We start from the raw sequence: 12,418 nt of genomic DNA on the forward strand, positions 1-12,418 counted from the left end.
TGATTAACAGATTGGATTATTATTCTTGTAACAGTTGGTTTCACTAGTTATAAAATGTTTCAATTTGCTGCATACAGTTCAGATTTATATCTCATTTTAGGACAGATTACACCTGTAAGTGGTGGGTATAAATAATTTATCAGAGTACACTGTAAAAAGTGATAACCTGATCTTGTAAGGATTTTTGTAGCCTTGTTATCAGATCAGTTTATTAATATAAAAAACAGTTAATGTAAATTATCACATGAAGCATATTTCATTCATTCATACATTGATTTTTTTAAATTTTTTGTGGCGTGGTGTGGCGGGTGGGGGTGCTCTAGGTGTCGTTGCCCAGGGGCACCGAAGGGTCTTAATCCGCCACTGGTTATATGGCCTCATCTTTCTCGTGCATGAGGTGGAATAACACACTGACCAAGACTGCATTTAAATATGGGTTTACTTGTGGGAGGGACAGACTTATTCCAAACTTATCCCTCAGCTGGCTGAGTGGCAAAAGAGCTGCTGCATAACTGCAATAAATAGGGAAGCTGCGAAAACCATGAGTAAAACAAACAATCAGTTTAAACTAAAGGTTGTTGACTCGATATAGTGTTCCTTACAATTTACCAAAGATCCAGTGGTCCATGGATATTGATATGCAGCCAGGAATCGAGACGTGCCTGATTTTCCTGTGAACGCAACTTGTAAATACAAGAGAGTCTGGTCTAAATCTGGGCAATCACTTATCAATATTATATATAGTCATATTGTCCAGCCCAAAGACTTAAATAGTTTTTGTCAGTGTTTATCTTAAAAACATCCAGTTATGCAGAATATAAGATGGTAAATATTTAATTGAGTTGTCAATACAATATAAAACAATACAATATAGGGAATAATTTTACCGCAAAATTCAACATACAGTATTGACAAAATAACTGCAAATCTGTGTTTCGCTGCCTGGAGTCCCATTTGTTTCTTTGAATTGCAGGGATCCATTTGCTTCTCTTTTCTGTAGCTTTTGGCAGTCTGTAAAAAATATACCTCAGACCACCTTCTTGTCAAATTTATTTATCAAGCATTCTGCGTTAGTTCAGGCAGGCCTAGTAGTCAAGCTCTGCTATTAGCTGATGGGAGAAGTCAAACCCGGCCCCTATCAGCTGATCCAACTCAAGCTCTCAATTGGCAATCTCAAACAGGGCACCTTATTTAAACACTGCTTCTGTCTGCTTGCTTTGCTGCTTCCTTTGTACGCTGCCTGCAAGAACCTCACTGTATGTTGCCGTACCATGAAATCACGCTTGTTTTTGACGTTACTCACCCAGCTGTTTATCATGTCTTCTGCCGCCAATGACGAAGATCCGTGGATTGAATCAATCGATGAATCCCAACAACATCAAAGCCAAACAGGAGAAGTTATTCTAGATGAGAACAATGTTTCTGTCCGTCGGAGCACTCGTTTGGCAAGTAAATCCTCTTGCTCTCCCAGCATTAGCGACTGGCCTCTGCCTAAGATATTGGAGATTCTGTTTAAAAGCAATATCCCGGTTCCGTCCGGAGCTACTCATGAGGAACTGTTTACCTTACTTTGTGAAAGTATCGATGTCCCAGCTTCCCACTCTCCACCTCATCCTCCTATCACCCTAATCGCTGTTTCGTCAATTACTTAATAACTGGTCTTGTTCAAGGTTTTATTGCAGGGTTGTCTTGGATGCCTAATTATTCTCTAGTCTGTAAAAACTTGCTTTCTGCTTCGAAAGAGCCTGAAGTAGTCGATTCATTGTTAGAGAAGGAGGTTAAGAAAGGATTTATGATTGGGCCATTTGATGATCCTCCCTTTCCAGTCTATCGAATTAATCCGATAGGTATCGCGACTCGTAAATATTCAGGGGAAAAGCGTTTAATTATTGATCTGTCTGCCCCTCATAATGAAGCCGCTCAAAGTGTTAACAGTCTCATTCCTCTAGCTCCCTTTTCTCTGTTTTACGCTACCATTGATGATGCAATCAAATTCATTAAAAGAGCAGGTCAGGGTGCGTGGCTCGCAAAAGCAGATATCTCCGATGCTTTTAAAGTCATGCCTTTACATCCATCGCAATGGCATTTATTTGGCGTTAAATGGAGAAACAAATTGTATTTTTCAGTTAGGCTCACCTTTGGCTGCCGCAGTAGTCCAAAAATATTCGATACACTGTCAGAGGCACTGTGTTGGATTCTTCTTGTGCTACTCTCCCATTCTTAAAATAGGAGGGTTGCCCCTGAAGCGGCTGCTGTTTCCCTGTCTTGGCTTTCATGGAGCTCATGAAAAGGACAAGGAACTTGGAACAGAGCCATACCGCCAAATGTAACTTAGTAAATATGCCAATAAAAAAGTTGACTTAAAGGCTCGTCCATGGTATTTCTTTTGACTTAAGAGGTCCTGACTGAAGTACAGTTGATCACAAAGCTCTTTCTCGTTTTAGATGTGTTTTGTGTGTTCTGTCGCGGCATTCACACTGAAAACCAATGCTGCCATTCAGTCATTTTGCCACTCCGCAGCCACTCCAGCTGACGGTGACATCACGACACGTGCATATCCTTTAATAAGTATGTCTTAATGTGTACTTGAGTAAGTTTTTGGGTCATAAGACTTGCAGCCATGAAACACTGTAGCTGCATACATCCGGGAACCTTAAACCATCCTGTTACATCTAACTTCATACACATTACACTTTTCCCTGGTTTCACAGACAAGGCTTAAGCCTAGTCCCAGACTAAAAATGTAAGTCTGAGCTGTTTCAACTGAAAGAAACTTGCACTGATGGATCCTAAAATATATCAGTGCCTTTGTTTTGTCTCAACATGCACACCAATTTTTTTTCTAAGGCACATTTATAAAAATTACTAAAAAATCTTAATTGAACTATGACCTAATCCTGGCTTAGTCTAAACCCTGTCTGTGAAACCAGGCTAATGTTTGCTACTTAAATTCTTCCTACTCTGAAGAGAAAAGTAGTATGACATTCATGTGGAAAAATTTATGTTTTTGTAATTTTTAATAATTTCCATTTAAATATATCTTTAAGTGAAACAGAGGTCTCTCTGGTGACTTATCCCAGACTTCTCTAATTTAGTCCACTGAAACCTTGCCCCGTTCTTATAATCGCCTGCAAGCTCGTGTTCAGATCTGCCGACTAATGATCCCACATTAAATTTTATTTCTTTAACAATGATTTGTCTAATTTGGATGCACATAACAATACAAAATAAAAATACAAACAAATAACAATACAAAATAAATAATCTGTCGCTAGTTCCATTGTATTAATTTAATATTTTTGCCTGACCAGCAATTCAGTCATTTTTTTAATGTTTATGCTTTAACCTAATATGACAAGTTTGTTTGTTTGTTTGTTTATTTATTTATTTTTGTTGTTGTTGTTTGGAAAAATATTGAAAATTTCTCCTCCACACTGCAAGTGGATTGTGGGCAATATTAACAATCTCAGTGTACATGGATTACTACATTTACATTTAGTCATTTTGCAGACACTTTTATCCAAAGTGACTTACAATTGGGGAATACATAAAGCGATTCATCTTGAAGAGGCAATCAGACAGACGAAGTGCTTGTAACACCAAGTCTCAGGCATTGTTCAAATAAGTACAAGCCAGCAAGGGAAGGAATAAATAAAGAGAAAAGAGAAATACGGTAATTATATTTTCATAATGATTTTTTTTCTTCACAAACCTTGTATGTGGTGTTTAAACACCCCTGGCCAAATGCCCCCAGAGGGCATCACTTCCCACTTTTATCTTACTGTAGTTACCATGTTCTGAACATCACATCCTTTCTTTTACCCTCAGATGTAATCTATCTAGGTGGTTGAATAAAAATATTTGGACTTTATATCTAAAAATTTCCTCAACTTAGCACCAGCAAGCTTGTTAGCTAGACAGTTAGCATCAGCTAACAATATTCACTTATTTTCAGTATGGTTATGAATAAACAATCATATCTGTCTATACTCGGCTATTTGATCTAAACAATATAAAAATGTATATACTGTTGATAAACAATATAAAATCAAATGTCACATAGGGCTAAATGCATAGCATTTTAATAAATCTGCTAATGTTACAGCAGCTGGGAATATGAACGTGCATGAGTTATTTTATTTAATCTGTGTTATTTTAATGTTTCGCTTTTTGACCTAAAACACTGACATTGATCTGTCTGCATTAAAGCATTTCAGTAGGCTTAAATAGATCACCCTTTACAGCAGATTTAGTTCACAAACAACTGACAATTTTGACCTAAATATGATTTTCAGTTACAATAATTAATCCTACAATTCGACATTAGTAACTTATCCTCATGGGACATTCGTACTTACGAGTTGATTCGTTCAAGTCACTTTGGTCAGAACAAGAAGGCGATTTAACTTTTCTACATAACATTTTTAAAACTCTACATCTAACAAAATGATGACTGAAGAATTTGCATCATTATGTTTTTTTATTTTTTTCTGTTTTTATTTAATTTATGAAGGTGATCTAAACTGAATAATTATATATTCTATTATAATTATACAATAATATAATATTGTACATTACAAAAAAAGTTATCATTTTATTCATTTCAACAACTTTACCGATGCTGCATATCTAGTCTTTGTCTAGTCTTTTCACTGACACGCCCCCAACTCGGAAAATCTGGGTTTAAAGAAAATTTTGAGTTTCCCACTCATAATAACGACTTTGTGGTGGCGTTCGTGTGCGTTCAACTCGTAAATACGATGTATCCGACATGACTTGAATGCACCATTACTTTTCGCGGCATCAGTTGCACGCGCATGCGCGCGCTCACAAGATCTCCCGGTTCTTACTTGCGAGTTCAGTTCACTGGAGACTCGCTCTAAACGTATCATTTGAATCAGTGAGTTGTCGACTCGAGAACAGCTGCAATCGGTTCATTCCAATTTGTGAATGAATCGTTTGTTGCGATTTGCGAACCGATTTAACAGGTTCATTGAAAATAATCAGTTTGTTCTTGAATCAGACACCGCTTCTGTGTCTCGGAGCATGTGATGTGTTATAAGGAGTAACGATATGTTTTATGAAATGTAGTGAAGTAAAAAGTACAATCTTATGCTTTGGAATGTAGTGAAGTAAAAGTAAAAGTTACTCAAAATAAAACTACTCCAGTAAAGTACAGATACTTGAAAAATGTACTTAAGTACAGTAACGAAGTGGTTACACTGGTTTCAATATACCATTGTAGTGCTGGGCGGTATGACCTGTAGTGTATTGGCTAAAGATATTGGAATAGTGAGGTTCCTTTAAGAGGACAAAAGACTGGGAGGGGTGTTACTAGTTGTTCCCTGGGGGTTTCCGGTTGGTTCTAAGTGCTGGCTGAAGATGTATGTTCTGTTCTGCGTTGCATCGAATTCAGTAAAAGTTTCCATATTGCAACAGTCACTGCTGTCTGTCTCACTGCAATCATGGCAATGCTCGGCCGTGTCGAAGAGTTTGATGAATGCTCGAGTAATTCTTTTGAAGAATATATAGAAAGACTGGAATGTTTTTTCCATGCAAATGACATTGAGGACGACACAAAGAAACGTTCCGTGCTGCTTAGTGTGTGTGGTGCAAAAACATATTCCACATTACGTTCAGTGCTCGCCCCAACGCAGCCCTCTACTGTGACTTATGCAAACATTGTAGCTGCGTTGAAACGCCACTACAGTCCAGCGCAGTCAGAGATCGTTCAGCGTTTTCAGTTTCACAATTGTAAGCAGAAAAGTAATCAAAGCATATCTAACTACGTTGCTGAGCTTCGACGTCTCTCTGTGCACTGTGCTTTTGGAGATCAGTTAGATGCAATGCTGCGTGATAGTCTCGTGTGTGGGGTTGTGGATGAGGCGCTACAACGACGCCTACTGGCTGAACCCACGCTCACATTTAAAGAGGCAGAGGAAAAGGCATTAGCCACCGAAACAGCATTGTTAAATGCTCGTCTACTTCGTCAACAACAACAACATGAATCACTGCCTCAAGATGATGTTCACTATGCAGCCCATACACATGCATCAGCACACAAGGTTGCAGCTACAAGTGAATATCAAAAACGTGATAAACCATGCTACAGGTGTGGCGGTGTAACATTATAACTCACGATCAGCAAAATGAGTACTCTGTTTACAGCTCCACTACGAAATCAAAAAAAAGGGGGCAGAAGCCATATTTGGCCACTGTGATACTGAACAAACAAGCACATACAATGGAAGTGGATTCAGGAGCAGCATGCTCCTTGATTAGTGAGCATACTTATCACTCACTGTGGCCCTCTCAAACCCCTGAAATGCATGCAGACAGTGGAGTACTAAAGCAGTGGTCACAAGCAACTTTGGACGTGAAAGGAAAAATATTCGTTGAAGTAATGTACAAAGCGACGCAAAACACACTGCCCTAGTCTGCTGGGATGGGACTGGTTTGATGCCCTTGGAATATCGGTTGAAGGAGTCCACAGAGTACAGCTTCAGTCCATAGAGGAAATACTGGCTGAATATTCTGAGGTATTTCAGGACATTGGGGTTTGCCGGATGCCCCCAATCTCAATTGACATTGATTCCACAATTACGCCACGTTTCTTCAAAGCCCGCCCAGTTCCTTTTGCTTTACGGCCACAGCTTGATGAGGAGCTGGATAAATTCGTGGCTCAAGGAATTTTTTAACCTGTGCGGCATGCAAAGTGGGCCACACCCATAGTGGCCATAGCAAAAAAAGACGGGGGCTTGAGGATTTGCAGTGATTATCGCTGTACTGTCAATATGGCTGTTAAGCCTGATGTGTACCCCATACCCACAGCATCTGAACTGTTCTCAAAACTAGCAGGAGGAGTAGTTTTCACTAAACTTGATTTGAAACAAGCTTATCAGCAGCTTCCATTGGATGACAAAGCAGCTGACTTACTGACTATTAACACTCACTGAGGACTTTTCCGGGCTCGGCGATTGCAGTTCTGAGTGTCAACAGCCGTTTCAATATTTCAGTGATTTATGGACACCCTGCTCGCAGGAATCCCAGGTGTCCAGCCGTACCTGGATGACATCCTAATTTCAGGCCGAACCATGGAGGAACACAACGCACGGCTAAGGGCTGTACTGAAGTGCTTTGCTGAGGCTGGTTTGCGACTAAAAAAAGAGAAAAGCATGTTTGCAGCTGCCCAAGTGGAGATTTTGGTGGACAAGGATGGCATCAAACCAACCTGTGAAAAAGTGGAATCTATCCAAAAGGCCCCGCCTCCACGGAACAAGACAGAGCTCCAGGCATTCTTGGGGCTTCTTAATTTTTACAACTGTTTTCTTCCTAATAAGGCCACTGTCCTGGAGCCCCTGCATCGCCTTCTTGACCAGTCCGCTACTTGGCAGTGGGGAGCGAAGCATGAGTCTGCATACGTTCAGGTGAAACAGTTGCTGCAAACGGATAAGGCGCTGGCGCATTACGATGAAAAGAAGCCCCTGGCAGTGGTTTGCGATGCTTCGCCCTACGGGCTTGGGGCTTTATTGTTTCACTTGGAGTGTGATGGCCAGGAAAAGCCCATATGCTTCACCTCCAGAACAATGACCACCACTGAGCGGAATTATTCCCAGATCGATAAGGAAGCATTGGCGGTTGTTTTCGCTGTCAGAAAGTTTCACCAGTACATAGCAGGCCGCCACTTTGTGATTTTTATGGACCATAAGCCCCTGCTTGGCCTCTTGCACCATTCCAAGCCAATGCCTGCCATCCTTTCACCACGGATGCTACATTGGAGTTTGATCATTGGAGCGTATGACTATGAGCTGTGTTACAGACCTGGCAAGCAAATGGGCAATGCTGACGCGCTGAGTCGCTTACCTCTGCCTGCATCTGACGCAGTTACGCCACCACCGTTGGAAGTATTGCTACTGGAAATGGTGCCAGATGCGCCTATGCATGCTGAAAGGATTTCTAACCTTACACTTAAGGACCCTGTCATGTCACATGTACTACGCTGGGTACTACATGGGTGGCCAGCTGACATACCAGATAGCCAGTTCAGACCATTCATTTCGCGTCATCATGAACTCTATGCGCATAAGAACTGTGTGCTTTGGGGAAACCGTGTGGTTGTTCCTAGCTCGGCACGGAGAGAGGTAATGGCTATGTACACATGAAGGGACTTGCAAGGAGTTATGTGTGGTGGCCGGGAATGGATGGAGATATAGAGGAAACTGTCAAGGTATGCAAAACCTGTCAGATGTTAAGTCATGCACCCGCTAAGGCAAAAGTGCACCCTTGGGAGTGGACAACAAAAAGATGGTCCGGCTGCACATTGACTTTGCTGGACCTTTCCAAGGCAAAGTATTCCTCATAGTGGTTGATGCGCACAGCAAGTGGCTAGAGGTGTCTCTGATGAGTACCATGTCATCGTCAGCAGTTATTAACACACTGAGACTGCTTTTTGCAACGCATGGATTGCCCGATGTCATCGTTTCAGACAATGGTGCTGCTTTCACATCCACAGAGTTCCAAGAGTTTGCAGATCACAATGGTATTCGTCACGTCACTACAGTACCATATCACCCAAGCTCGAATGGTCAACCTGAAGGCATGGTACAGACAACAAAGGAGGCCCTGTCTCGTATCACTCAAGGCGAATGGCAGATGCGACTTGCTCGTTTCTTGCTGTCACAGCACGTACCCAATTCATCAACTGGAAAAAGTCCTGCTGAGTTGCTCATGATTCGGCGACTGACCACTGCACTGGATCGTTTACATCCTGACCATGGAGGTGATATGCTTCGCAAACAGGAGCTGATTGCTGAAAAATGCCCTGGCACTGTAAGAGAGTTTAGACCGCATGACTTGGTGTACATGAGAAGTTACACCAGGGATTCTAGGTGGATTCCGGGAGTCATCATTGAGGTCACAGGCCCCTTGTCGTATAAAGTCAGGACCGGTGATGGGCAGGTGCACAGACGGCACATTGATCAGCTGCGGAACAGAGTGGTACCCTCAGTGGATCCATCAAGGCTCGAGTCAGATGGCTACACTGTCTCTCTACCAGAGCCCTCAGAGGCTGAAATGCCTGAATTACAGCCGCCCGCAATAGAGCTGGAAAACCCTGGTGAGGAAATTGCTGGGGCCGAGAGTATGTCAGAGTCCCTTCCTTCTAGGAGGTACCCCGTGAGAGAGCATCGTCCCCCAAGAAGATTTTCAGATTTTGTTGACTGGGGGAAAGACTCCTTCTGTCATTCAAGTATCTTACATGACCAAAAATTTATATCACGGTATTTTTCAAAATGATACCGGTTTCACGGTATATAACGGTATTTTTATTTTTTTTAATCCATGACCGGGTGTTAACCATATTTTCTATTGATTGAGAGAGGAAAAACTGCAGTAGATTGACTTAGAATGCCCTATTTTACTGTCATGATGAGCAAATATTGTAGAAAAATTCCACACTAAATAGTGACTAAACACGACCCATTGATACATGTTAACCAGGAGTCACTCTCATTTATAATCGCGACATCGTCTGATAAAATCAACATGCATCTAACCTTACACTAAAGAGCGGCTATATGCGGTGTTTTATTACTTTTTTGTCTCATGTAGCGCACTGTCTGTGTCTGAGTGACAAACTAAAAAAAAAAAAACAACAAACAAAAAAAGTGCATAATATTAACAGACGAACTATGCTCATATTTATAATTCCAAACAGTCAGTTAGCGGCAGGTGCTTGGAAACGCTGTTTTGTACTCATTTACTGACGAGTCTGCTGTGGTACAGCCAGCTGAATGCGGTGCTTCTCAGCCACTCACTGCATAGTACAGATGCAGAGAGAGGCGATACTGCGCCGAGAGAGTCAGATCTCGCACTCCCGGGGCAGCACTGCTGACATCTTCCAACTGAACCATAGCTAAGGTTTATCCAAAAAAGTCGCTAGGTTTGTCAGTTTGTATATTCTATGGAAAAAAGCTGCTAAAAGGGTCTGAAAGTTGCTAAATTTAGTGCTAAAGTAGCGCTCGTGTGTGTGAGATGCGGGAGCTGACGGCAGGGGGCGGTGGATATTGTGGATCTGTGTCATCATGTTCTACAGCTTCAGAACTTTCACGCTTAGTAACACATACAGCTGTGTCCTTGCCACAATGCAATAGTGAAAAGAGTCCCCTCTCAAACAGTGTCGCGTTCCGAATGTTATTTAAATGACACCGGTATTGCGGTATTTTAAAAATTCATATCATAAGAAAAATAAACACCAGTTCATTCAGTATGAACTGGTATACCGCCCAACACTATACCATTGCATCAGTGGTAAGGAGTGACCTTTCAACTGGGTATGCTATATAATTGAATTTAATGCAACTAACAAGACTCCTGTCACCAGTATGGACCATGTTGTTGTGTTTCCCTGTTCTCACTTCTTGTTTCAGTCCCTTGACCTACCCTGTGTTCCATTTAGAAGGGCTCATCTCTATGCCCTAATCCCTTCAAAGGGTTTACCCTCCGGAGTGAGAGCTTTGAAGGGTCGAAGGGTGTAGGGGACCAAACAACTGAAGTGAAAGTTTCTTGAACTGTCTTTCTGTGTCATCATCCCGTGCCCACACAGAGGTTCTGTCATCATGCAAAGAATCTGTGCAAAGGATCATGGGGGCCCGAAGTGTCCATCAGTTGTTCCCTTCGAAATCCTTGATTCCAAAGGGCCCTTTGAAGTGGCCAGTTTTGAGCACTTTGGTTTGGAACGACCCTTCAATATGGCGGCCATGATTGTTTGCACTCTGAAGTGCCCTTCGGAGGGCGATATATCCCGTTTGGAATGCACAATTAGTTCCAGTCTGTGTCTGATTGTGTCATTCTGTTCAGGTGTGTCTCGTCGTTATCCTCATTTGCTTGTTTATTTAAAGGGGTGGTTGATTGCGATTTCCCTTTTTTAACGTTAGTTAGTGTGTTATCTTGCTGTTTGAGCATAAACAATATCTGCAAAGTTACAATGCTGAAAATTCAATGCGTCCCCCTGATCTCTCTCTCTCTCTCTCTCATACAGATCATCAGCTCAGCTCCAACAATGAACTGTTAATGTGTATAGACAGACAGATATTTTTCACATAGCTATGAGAAGCGTTAAACATGGACACACATGCGGTTGCCGTGCTGTATTAAAGCTTTAATCAGGATAAAACCGTATATTAAATGCTTACATAAGCAGAAGCATTTACAAATAACAGCATATGTAAAAGTATGAGACAACAACAAACAAAGAAACATACCATTCTGAAACGTCAAAGAGCCGTGCTTGCACATGTTACATGCACCCCATAAACACAATCAAGCCTAGAGAAAAAAAAAACAAAAAACAGGCAACCACCCCTTTAATTTTTAGTTTGTCGGGTCTCATCAATGTAATTGAATTCGATAATGAAATGCCTTTAACTGAAAATCGAGTGTTTAATCTTGTCATTTTACATTATTGACACTATTTTCCTATTTTAATATTGGAAAGTTGCTTTGACACAATTTGTATTGTTAAAAGATCTTTATAAATAAAGGTGACTTGACTTGACTTGACAATGTGTACGTGTGTCACCAGCATTCTCTTGCCTGAAATTACCTATATGTGGATTAATTAAAGACTGTTTACCGCCATCTTCATTTCCGTGCCTGTTCTTTGACACTGTAGCGTGATGGAAGACCTGACCTAAAATAAGTTAAGTGACGTATGTCCCTGTATTTTCTTTTTTTTTTTTTGTGAGCTTTTTTATGGACTGTCCCAAATTCCTCCTCCTCTTGCTGGAGCAGAGGAATTTGATTCTCAAGGACCATACAAGACTCTTTGTGGAAATATCTAACGTTTTACCACACAAGCTCGAACTCCGTGTGCAGAGTGCAGTAGTCCTCAAGAGGATTTCCCCACCTTTGTGGAGTGGGTGCTGGTGAGCTGCGAGACTCCACTCACCATCTGCCTTGCTGACGAAGATTTCACCAGCCCCACTCCGGACCCAGAGGTCTGACCAGGTGCTTGAGCCGGTAACTAAGCCTGCCATGGGGGATATCACAGTGGAGTGCGAAGGCGTGAAGGAAAGCCCCGTCTACTGCACCCCCACTGGGGGTGAGCTGCCGCTGTACTCAGACGAGTTAGATTTGGATGTGTCCATTCTTCTCCCGCCTTCTCCTGAACTGTTAGTCTGCCCTAAACTCTCTTCCTGTCTTGTTATGGCCAAGGAGGCCATTTGTGAACTATATGTTGATACCCAGCACAGGGTTGATACCCAAAACAATGCACCATCCTTACACTCTAACTCTTATGTACTGAAGTCATATGTTCTTCTTAATGATTTTCAGTAATAGTATTTTCCACCCTATGTTCTTCAAATTATGATAATGTGAGCCAGTGTGTACTGTGATACTGCAGCCAAGATTCTGAGCA

General features: G+C 41.6%; 1 pseudogene; it reads left to right on the forward strand.

Annotated features, from left to right (window-relative positions):
* Window positions 1-5,846: 5,846 nt before the first annotated feature.
* Window positions 5,847-12,002, forward strand: LOC131527135 (uncharacterized protein K02A2.6-like; annotated as a pseudogene).
* The last annotated feature ends 416 nt before the right edge of the window (window positions 12,003-12,418 follow it).

The sequence above is a fragment of the Onychostoma macrolepis genome, chromosome 20, assembly GCF_012432095.1.
Source record: "Onychostoma macrolepis isolate SWU-2019 chromosome 20, ASM1243209v1, whole genome shotgun sequence".
NCBI classification, from domain to species: Eukaryota; Metazoa; Chordata; class Actinopteri; order Cypriniformes; family Cyprinidae; genus Onychostoma; species Onychostoma macrolepis.